The following is an 11,549-nucleotide window of genomic DNA, read 5'->3' on the forward strand; positions in this document are numbered from 1 at the left end:
CCATTCTGCCTTTGTTCAGACTTTGCTGCAGGAAAATTTTGCCTATGAATATAGCTATCTATCTCTCTATCTCTTAACTGCTGACACCTTCTGTTGGCTATTAAGAAAGGTGGGGGCTGTTTTCTCCCTTTAAGAAAACATGTTCCTCCATTTCTCATTCAGAGAAATATATTCTTCCTTTTTAAAATTGGTCAGAATATTTCATTCTTCTAGGGGAATGAATGTGTGTGTGTGTGTGTGTGTGTGTGTGTGTGTGTGTGTGTGTCACATGTTTTTTTGCTGAATTTGAAAATTAAGGGAGACTAGGATAGATCTATTTCGGCCTTATTTTGGCCTCATCAGCTAGCCATACCCACTGGGACTTGAACCTGCAACCTTTGCCTTGTAAGGCAGAGAATTATCCTCTAGGCTACAGTATCCAATCCCTTCACCTCTGCACCAGGGAAAGGTTATATATATTCGTAGATTTTCATGGGTATATGTATGTAGATTGTTCTGAATTTGGGTTTTGCCCCGTGTAACATTTTGAGTGTCTATGCGACGTTTCGGTGAAATCACATTCACCATCATCAGGCTGAACTTGTAAGCTTCATGTGACATATATATATACAGTGATACCTCGTCTTACAAACGCCTCATCATACAAACTTTTCGAGATACAAACCCGGGATTTAAGATTTTTTTGCCTCTTCTTACAAACTATTTTCACCTTACAAACCTACCACCGCCGCTGGGATGCCCTGTCTCCGGACTTCCGTTGCCAGCAAAGCACCCGTTATTGTGCTGCTGGAATTCCCCTGAGGCTCCCCTCCATGGGAAACCCCACCTCCAAACTTCCATGTTTTTGTGATGCAGCAGGGGAATCCCAGCAGTGCAATAACAGGAAGTTCGCTGGCAACGGAAGTCCGGAGGTGGGGTTTCCCAGCGAGGGGAGCCTCAGTGAAATCGCAGCATCGCAAAAACAGTGGTCCGGAGGTGGGGTTTCGAGGACTTCAGTGTTTTTGCAATGCTGCAATTTCACTGATGCTCCCTTCGCTTGGAAACCCCACCTCGACTTCCGTTACCAGCTCGTTTTTGCGATGCTAGGATTCCCCAGCTGGGAGTCCCCTGCAGCATCGCAAAAACACAGAAGTCTGGAGGTGGGGTTTCCCATGGAGGGGAGCCTCTGGGAAATCCCAGCAGTGCAAAAACGGGCGCTTCGGCTGGCAAAATGAGTGAATTTTGGGCTTGCACGCATTAATCGCTTTTCCACTCATTCCTATGGGAAACATTGTTTCATCTTACAAACTTTTCACCTTAAGAACCTTGTACCGGAACCAATTAAGTTTGTAAGACAAGGTATCACTGTATATATAATCTTTTTAAAATGGTATTAAAATTATTTGGAATATTGCAGTTTCAACTCCCTGAAAATTGCTAGAAGCATGAGTTCAATCTTATCAATACAAAGAACCGGATGTGGTGGTTGTTATCTCCAGTTAGCCTTTCCAGTCCTAGAAATGTTGACCCCAGTTTGATGAAGAATCATCTTCTCCCATATGGCTAGTCCAAAGTCACCTCATATGCCAATATTTGAAAAGAAAGCAGCTAGGAAGCAATAAGAACTAAACTCTCTGAGGGTCAGCTCCTTGTTCAAAGCTGCAGCTACAATGTTCAAAGTATTAAAGAGGTTTCACTTTAAGAAGCTTTTTGTAGAAGGCCTTTTTAAAATAGGCTTGTTCTTGCTTGCTTTCTCAGTTTTAGAGGTCCTTGTAAGCTGAAATGGTTTTCATTGATTTTGCTGAAGGTTTTGGTTTTCCTGAGCAATATGTGTTTGCCTGTTTGTGGTTTTACTAGCCATTTCTGTTTTATTATTATGAATTGAATTTATGATTCAATCTATTAAGCCATCTTGAGAAGCAGTGGGGAACTTTTAAGATAAAATGAGGGTGGGGACATACATGAAAGCAAACCTTTATTGAATCCTCTTCTAAAATGTTCCAGTCACTGATAAGGGCTTTCATTGTTTTTCATTACTGCTAGTGTTTTCAATGGATAAGATAGAAGATTGAATCTCTTTAACTAAAATCATTTGGCCTTTTCAAATTTAAAGTTAGACAGGTGAATCTTGATAATACACATTTAGCTCAGACCTATTGTTTTACATACTTCCATAGACAAATAAATTTTTACATGCTCAGAATTCTATGCTGGCCACTTTTATTTAAGGATGGACTCCAGGAAGCAATGAGTTGGTGATTCATCCTTGCAATGCTTGGCTAACCCACTCGTATTGAAACAAAACTTGTATGGAAAAGTTTATAATCATGGAAAGGGCACTTCAGATACCCACTAATGAAAGATCACATTTCTGACTTCTCCCTAATGGCCATAGCTTCAGAGGATCCTCCAGTGTCCAGTGTGGTAGTCTGTAGCAACCATAGGGAAGAGATGTTGAACCAAGGACCATGGTTAATAGTGTAAAGAGGAATGAAGTGCACACTGGCTGGGAATCCTTGGTGTTGGAGTCCACACCACTTAAAAGTTCTCAAGGTTGAGAAACACTGATCTAAAACACTCTCTGGTATCCATCCAAGCATGTTCACTTGATGGCCCTAATCTTTACCATTCCCGAGGGCAGAAGAAGTAGGAGCACAGGATTTGCAGAAATGATCTATTACTAACCCTTTTAATAACATGAAGTTGGGGTCCATCTATTTCACCATCCTGGAAAATGATCCAAGGTCTTAGTTAATATTGGAGCTCTCCCTCTCTCTCTCTCTCCCCCCCCTTCTCCCTGTGTGTGTGTGTGTGTATATATATTTCTATATGTGCATTTTTGAGCCTCTTGATGAGGGTGAAGGAGAGAAAACTAAGATCATGGCATCCAGACCTCTCAATTCCTGGCAAATAGATGGGGAAGAAATGGAGGTAGGGACAGATTTTATCCCCCTGGGCTCCAAGATCACCACAGATGGGGATTGCAGCCAAGAAATTAAAAGACTTTTGCTTCTGGGGAGGAAAGCTATGACAAACCTAGACACCACACTAAAAAAGCAGAGACATCACCCTGACAACAAAAATGTGAATAGTCAAGGCTATGGCTTTCCCCATTGCAATGTATGGCTGTGAAAGTTGGAACATAAGAAAGGCTGAACACCAAATAATTGAGGCCTTTGAACTACGATGCTGGAGAAGACTCCCAAAAGTCCCTTGGGCTGCAAGGTGATCAAACTGATCAGTCCTAGAGGGGATCAACCCTGACTGCTCTTTAGAAGGCCAGATCGTGAAGATGAAACTCAAAATACTTTGGCCACCAAATTAGAAGGAAGGACTCACTGAAGGAAAGCCTAATGCTGGGAAAGACTGAGGGCAAAAGAAGAACCACAGAGAATGAGATGGCTGGATGGAGTCACTGAATCAGTAGGTGAGCTTAAATGGGCTCCAGACAATGGTAGAGAACAAGAAGGCCTGGAGGAACATTGTCCATGGAGCTACAATGGATCGGATATGATTTTTAACAACAACGTCTATATTTTAAATCTTTTGTATATATGCCTGAACATTTGTTTTATATTTTGTGGCTCTGGTTCAGTTGGGACTAGGACCGCTAAGGCTGCTAGATGCAGCACTGAACAATTCTTATCAGACGAAATGCCCGACTGATTGACAATGCTGCCAGCAATGGTGAGTCACACATGTCTTTCTCAGCAGAACATTGCTCAAAATTTTCACCCTGGGAATTGAATTTTTATACCAAAAGATTATAAACCTCTTTATGATTTCGGATTTTCTACACAACAAATCACTCCCTAAGGAAGAAATGGGATCGTAGGACTTCCTGAAGGGAAACTGACAAGGGTTTGAAAAGGTAAAGCTGTGATTTTGGTAAAAAGCAGTTTTGAACAAAACAGCATCTACTAAATGAAATTTTAGCACCCTTTTTCTTGGTGTCTTCCTAATTTTTCTCCACAGCAAGAAAGACTTGCCAGATATCCTCCCAAGTTTGTGATGAAACTAGTCCAAAGCAGATTTCCAAACACATTTACTGGCAAATGTTGTTTGCTTTCTTAATACTCATTTTATGCTCATTTATCTTCCCTATTATTGCAGAATGCTAAGATTTGCTAGGTCTTTTTAAGTGATTAAATATCTGTTTGTTATATAAAGGTTAGGTAACAAAAACAGATCTATAATGAAAAAAAGCAAGAGCATAATAAGGGTCCCAATAGCATTTCTTTAAAAATTCTCCCAAAGTTGCTTATGAAAAAGTTATACTCAGAATGCATATACTAGCAAAACTTCATAACTAAGTTCAGAAGCATATTGCCTAGTGGCTTGAAATGCTGAAATTGTGGTAATGATTACTGATAGCCTTGCAACCCACAAATGTCATCTGACTCCGATGAAAATTCACTTTGGGAAAACTTACCCAAATGTAAATTTAAGAGACATAGTGGGTAATATTCTAGAATACCAGGAGGCATACTACAAAGTGCAGCTATTTGGGATAGGCTGAGACTTCTAGAAAGTTGTAACTTTGGATAGATATCATAGCATTTTGGAGACATCACATAGACTGAATATAATGCACAGATGGGTTCCTGCCTTGCTTCTTCTTAAATCCAAATCTAGTCAGACTAACTAGATTTTCAGATAAGAGTGATGGTATGAATAGATAAAGAGGCATAAACTTGTGCATGAAAGAGTACCTTAGTAGGTAATAATTTCATATAGAAAGTGTACAATAAAAATTGTAAGCTTGGCTTTCTCTTTGTTTTGTATATACACTGCTCAAAAAAAAATAAAGGGAACACTTAAACAACACAATATAACTCCAAGTAAATCAAACTTCTGTGAAATCAAACTGTCCACTTAGGAAGCAACAATTGATTGACAATCAATTTCACATGCTGTTGTGCACATTCAACTTTGTACAGAACAAAGTATTCAATGAGAATATTTCATTCATTCAGATCTAGGAGGTGTTATTTTAGTGTCCCCCCCATTTTTTGGGGGGGGGAGTGATATATTTTTCAGTATACGGGAACAACAAGGACCCTTTAGAGTTAAACTTAACAAATTTAAAAAGTGCAGTCTTTTTCTTTTTCTATGGTATGGCTTATGCTTATGCTTAAGCTTCAATGGAAATAAAATACGCTACATTACATCTGTCATCATTCACCCATCTATCCATCCGTCCATCTATCCATCTATCTATTTAAGAAGATAATTTTCAGCAATATTCTGTTTGTATCACTTACACCAAGAGTGTCGATTTGATTTCCTAATTAATCCAGAACAAGAGATTGTCCAATGATTAGCCTGTCTACTCCCTTTTCCATTGTCAACAGCAGCAACCAATCAGATGTCTCTGAATATACACAAGCAGGACATGAAGTTTATGCAGCATTTAATATTTAATGGCAGTTTCTGTTTAGGGAGATCCTATTTAACAGCTACCAACTGTTGTTTCTTTATTTCACAGCCAAAAACTGGGCACAAAATATTCACTGTATCTATAAGTGGGGATCTAAACTCAGGATTTTGTTTTCTTTCCAATCCTTTCAATGAATTAATGACACATTCAAGAGCTATTAATTACTATAGAATAGAATCATCTATTAATAAATTAATGGAACTTAGGTGGTTAGAATTTTGTCTTCTAAGTACATTTATATAGTAATCAGATCCCCCCCCCCATCCCCAAGTAATACTTGAAATTGCCAACTTAATAGTCACCATGCACAAACATCAGGAGTTTGTACATTATACTTACCGATAATTTATTTTTTAAAAGTTGAAACTGGGAAACAATTCAAAATCATTCTGAAGACTGTTGGTATCACTATTGCCAAATCACTTCTTCCTACATGTCTTCAACATGTATAGTTTTTGTGAAGAAACATTAAGAGGAAGCCTTTTCTATATTCACCATAAGGCATATCAGCCAAACCAATCTTCTGTCAAGAGGTAGTACAATTCCATATTCCTACATCAAATCACATTTGATTTAAGAAAAAATAGGTTCCTATTGTGATTGGCTTCCCTGGATGGGAACAATTCTCTCCCAGAATTTATTTCCCATTTCTATATACTTATTATACAATCCGATTTTCCCCCTAATTTTGTTCTCATTTGATAGTTTTATCCTTATTTAATACTGCACAAAGTATATATTTATATATATATGTGTGTGTGTGTATGTATGTATGTATGTATGTATGTATGTATGTATGTATGTATGTACGTACGTACGTATATATGTATACAGTGGTACCTCGAGATACGAGTTTAATTCGTTCCGGACCTGGGCTCTTAAGTCGAGCAGCTCTTATCTCGAACGACTTTTCCCCATAGAAATTAATGTAAATAATTTTAATTGGTTCCAGCCCTCAAAAAACTCACAAAGTTAGTCTAAATTATGCAGAAAGACATGTTTTTAATGAAGAAATGTACATGTACATATAAATGAATAATGAAGTTTCTTTCACTTAACTTGTAAACTTTCTTAAACTTTTAAATTTACATATGTTCAACTTCTCTGCCACCCAATCCTGTAGGACAGAGGTCCCCAACCCTTTTTGCACCAGGGACCGGCTTTAAGCGATCAAGAGAGGAATGGGTGAATGAATGGATGGAGGGTGGGAAGGAAGGAAGGAAAGAGGGAAGGGACAGGAACAGAGGAAGGAAGCAAGGAAACTTATGAAAGGGGAGAGTAAGAGAGGAATGAGTGAAGGGAGGGAGGGAGGGAAGAAGGTGGGAAGGAGAAAGAAAAGAAGAAATAGAGGAAGGGAAGGTAAAAGAGAGAAAGAAAAAGAGCAAGAAAGAAAGCTGCAAGCACCCCCCCCGAGCCCCCTTTTAAAACACGCGCGCCGCTTCGCGGCTGTCTCCTGAAGCCGAACGCGGAAGTTAGCGTTTGGCTTCAGGAGACAGCTCCTTGGCGCTTGTATCTCGAATTTGGGCTTGTAAGTAGAACAAAAATATCTCTCCCCTCCCAGCTCTTATCTCGAGTTGCTCTTAAGTAGAGCAGCTCTTATGTCGGGGTTCCACTGTATATGTATCATGTTTTTGCTGAATTTTTAAAATTAAGGGAGAGTAGGATAGCTCTATTTTGGCCTTGTTCTGGCCTCATCAGCTAGCCAAGTTCAAGTTTATTGGATTTATATGCCGTCCCTCTCCAAAAACTCGGGGCGGCTAACAACAATCATGAAAATATACAATAAAATCCAATAATAAAAGCAAATTAAAACCCCTTAATATATAAAAACCAAACATACATACAAACATACCATGTATACCGTTGTAACGGCCTAGGGGGAGAAAAAAGTCCTAATTCCCCCATGCCTGGCGGCAGAGGTGGGTTTTAAGTAGCTTACAAAAGGCAAGGAGGGTGGGGGCAATTCTAATCTCCGGGGGGAGTTGGTTCCAGAGGGCCGGGGCTGCCACAGAGAAGGCTCTTCTCCTGGGTCCCGCCAAGTGGCATTGTTTAGTTGACGGGACCCGGAGAAGACCCACTCTGTGGGACCTAACTGGCCGCTGGGATTCGTGCGGCAGAAGGCGGTCCCTGAGATAATCTGGTCCGGTGCCATGAAGGGCTTTATAGGTCATAATCAACACTTTGAATTGTGACCGGAAACTGATCGGCAACCAATGCAGACTGCGGAGTGTTGGTGTGACATGGGCATATTTAGGGAAGCCCATGATTGCTCTCGCAGCTGCATTCTGCACGATCTGAAGTTTCCGAACACTTTTCAAAGGTAGCCCCATACCCTTACTGGGATTTGATCCTGGGGGTATGGCTAGCTGATGAGGCCACAACAAGGCCAAAATAGCGCTATCCTAGTCTCCCTTAATTTTAAAAATTCAGCAAAAACATGTGATACATACACAACATAGTTTGTTAGCTATGAATAAATTAACTGCCTTGAAATGGTCCTCGGTTGGGCCTAGAGGCAAAAAGGAGCTGTGACGTTCCTTCAATATACCAGGGTGATCCAACAGAAAAAACATATAAACACACACACATGCACACACATATATGCATGTACGTTCCTCTTGGCTTCTAAGTGCTCAGTAAGAAAGGATTTTTCGAAATGACCATCAGAACAGTAGCTATTTATTATATTATTAATAACACATGCTGATGCTAAGGATTTAGACCTTCTACTCCCCCTCCCCACCTGAAAAGAAATTGGTTCCAACTGCCAGTGGGCATGGCCTGTGTGTGTGACTCATCTGGTCTGCAAGCTGGGAGTTTAGAGATTCTACTACTTGCTAAGGAGTTAGACTCCTACTCCCCCTCCGCACCTGAAAGGAAGAGAAGGGGATAAGACAGGAGAGGCTTTTGTGGGGCAATCTTGAGGGAGAGAAGAGGATAGGAGAGAATCAATGGGACCAGCCTAAAGAGAGAAGAGGGATAGGAGAAGCTTCTGTGAGGCAAACCTAAAGAAGAGAACTACCTACTGCTGATTAATTTTCAAGCTTTAACTGTCAATTGATCAAGCCCTGTCACATAGTTTCATAACAAAGCATGGGTATCTAGCTACTAGTAAAGTAATAAAGGAAATCAAGGCAATGAATATACATAGTATTCCTCCCTCCTTTTATTTTTTAACAACAACCTTGTTGGGCTGAGACAGAGAGACTGCTTAAAGTCATTTCTCTTAGCATCACTGCCTGCAAATAATTGGGCCTAAATTATCCCTATTTGTATTATTTTTGCAAATAGATGCATGCTGTTGCATGAATTAGAGATTCCAGAGAGTCAAAATTCTTTAGATATATATATATATATATATATATATATATATATATATATATATATATATATATATAGAGAGAGAGAGAGAGAGAGAGAGAGAGAGAGAGAGAGAGAGAGAGAGAGAGAGATAAACAATGACTTGGTTTGAACTGGAAAAAAATCCTGTACACATCAAGTAGATGTATGATTTCTTTCTTTAAAAAAAATCAGTCTCTGTGATTTATATGTGTCTCATATTAAATAAAGGTCAGCAATTGTTTCTGGGGGGAAAGCATAAGCAAATTATTATTTTTCAGTTCCAAAGAATGAAAGCAGATTTTATGTTCAAGGCAGAGTTCGTCAGCAAAACACTTTGTGAAGTGTACCACTGGAGCAAATGCAAAGAAGCATACCCAGTATCGATTGCCATCTCAAGCAAACTATAACCGAGATGAAGCAAACCGTGAATCTCCCCATTAGGAGGCCTTTGGGAGGTTCGGTTTTGCCTTGCATACCACTTTACACTTGGTGGGTTTTCATTTTAACACATTGCCAGATCAGTCGCAACCAGATGGTTGCAGTGTGCATGACATAATAAAGCAGTAGCTCTAGGCCTCACTTGATCATGCTTGCCATTTGGAGAGAGAAAGCACAACTTCTAAAGCATTATGTCCTACTTATACAGCTCAGAGTATGCGGCTGATTCATTCTTCACTGCAGCCATATAGTATCCCCAAAGAAAATACTTTGTAAATCCATACACTTGTTGGAAAAGGTATGTATGTGTTGTTTGTTGGTTTATTTTTATTTTTTTATTTATTTTATTCATTTGTCCAATACACAAATACATAGGAAGAAAAACAGACATGTAGTAATATATATGAAGGTGAAAGTTAACTTAGAGGAAAGGATTTATGAAAGGAAGAGAATATACAAGATAAGTGAAAGAAAGGAAAGACAATTGGACAGGGGACGAAAGGCACACCAGTGCACTTATGTACCTCTTAGGAACCTGGAGTGGTCAATCATGGAGAGTCTAAGGGAGAAGTGTTGGGGGTTAGGGTTTTTTTAATGAACTGCGTTTTTTCAGTTAATTAAGCTGATGTGTCCCCCGAAAAAGTGCAATTCGCCCTTGCCTTTGTCCTGAGTTTAATATACTTTGCTCCACAGTTCAGCAATTCTACCTCCACACTCCTTCAAGTATAATTATTAAGCATATGAATAGAAAAATTAGATCAGTGAAGTCATATTTAGGCTGATCACATATTCCCCTTATTTAAATCTCCTTAAAGCTCCTCTTTGTATAGATAAACTGAAACACTGCAGCTCTTTCTCAAATGCTGTGTACTGATTTGAGGTATCAATGATTGTTTGTAACTTAAGAAACTTAGTTATTTGAGATTCCTATGATACATTTCCTTTAGCCCTCTTTGTCCCCAAAACTTTATTGAGGCTCTTAAAAGAAATCATTACAGAAGTTTCATAGAAACATAGAAGACTGACGGCAGAAAAAGACCTCATGGTCCATCTAGTCTGCCCTTATACTATTTCCTGTGTTTTATCTTAGGATGGATATACTGTATGTTTATCCCAGGCATGTTTAAATTCAGTTACTGTGGATTTACCAACCACGTCTGCTGGAAGTTTGTTCCAAGGATCTACTACTCTTTCAGTGAAATAATATTTCCTCACGTTGCTTTTGATCTTTCCCCCAACTAACTTCAGATTGTGTCCCCTTGTTCTTGTGTTCACTTTCCTATTAAAAACACTTTCCTCCTGAACCTTATTTAACCCTTTAACATATTTAAATGTTTCGATGTTTAAATGTTTCGATCATGTCCCCCATCTTTGAAATAAATAGGAATGGAATAAGATGCTGTTTATTTGCCTGTATCATTGACATTTTCTTACTAGTTTACACACAGCATAACCATTACTACCTAGAAAATCACTAAGGCTATATTTCTCCTGGAGAAAATTTAGTGATGTGGTTAATAAGAGTCGACACTGACATGATAGCACATAATAATCAGCAATTGATGATAATTAAAACATCAATATCTTTATTAAGACAGAGGGGGAGAGAGGGGAGAAGACAGATGAAAGAGAGAGAGGTTAGAGGAGAGGGAGCGAGGGAAAGAGAGAGAGAGGGAGGGAAAGAGAGAAGAGCTTACATTTAGAAAACAGATCACTTTCGATGCTATAACACTGAGTGTTGTCAAAATATGGCATTATATCATTTCCATAGCTCCCAAATGCCAAACACAAAAGGCAGGATTCAGACTGTGACTTGTGTACAGCATTGCAATCATTACAACTTTTACATCAGAATAATCTGTATATTTGTGAATTGTTAAAGAAGGAGGAGTGTCAGAAATATGATCATTTTATTAGAACAGATTGGAAATCCCAGATATGGTTTTAGTCCAATGAAGCATGGATTTTTAATAATTGGAATGTCGATCTCTGAAACTGGTTAGTAACACAGCTTCTCTATTGCTACAATACAGCTGAGAATAAGTAGTCTCTCATTATTTTGTTCAGTTTGGTTTCTCCTTTCATGCAGAAGTTGTAACTAAGTTCTACATGAGTGGAGAACTATTTTGGCAGGATAAATTGAGGGCATATTGTATTATCTATGAATATGTATCCTATGCCTACAAATGGAATTAATTACAAAGTCTTTGATACATTAATAATTGTATTGAATATACCTATCCTAGTCATGTTGTGCAGATATAGTTTATATAAATCGTTGTATATCTAGTATATATAAATATATAATTTACATAAATTGCTGAGATTCGGCATCCCATTTGCACTCAGA

The sequence above is a fragment of the Erythrolamprus reginae genome, chromosome 1 (genome assembly GCF_031021105.1).
Source record: "Erythrolamprus reginae isolate rEryReg1 chromosome 1, rEryReg1.hap1, whole genome shotgun sequence".
Taxonomy (NCBI): Eukaryota; Metazoa; Chordata; class Lepidosauria; order Squamata; family Dipsadidae; genus Erythrolamprus; species Erythrolamprus reginae.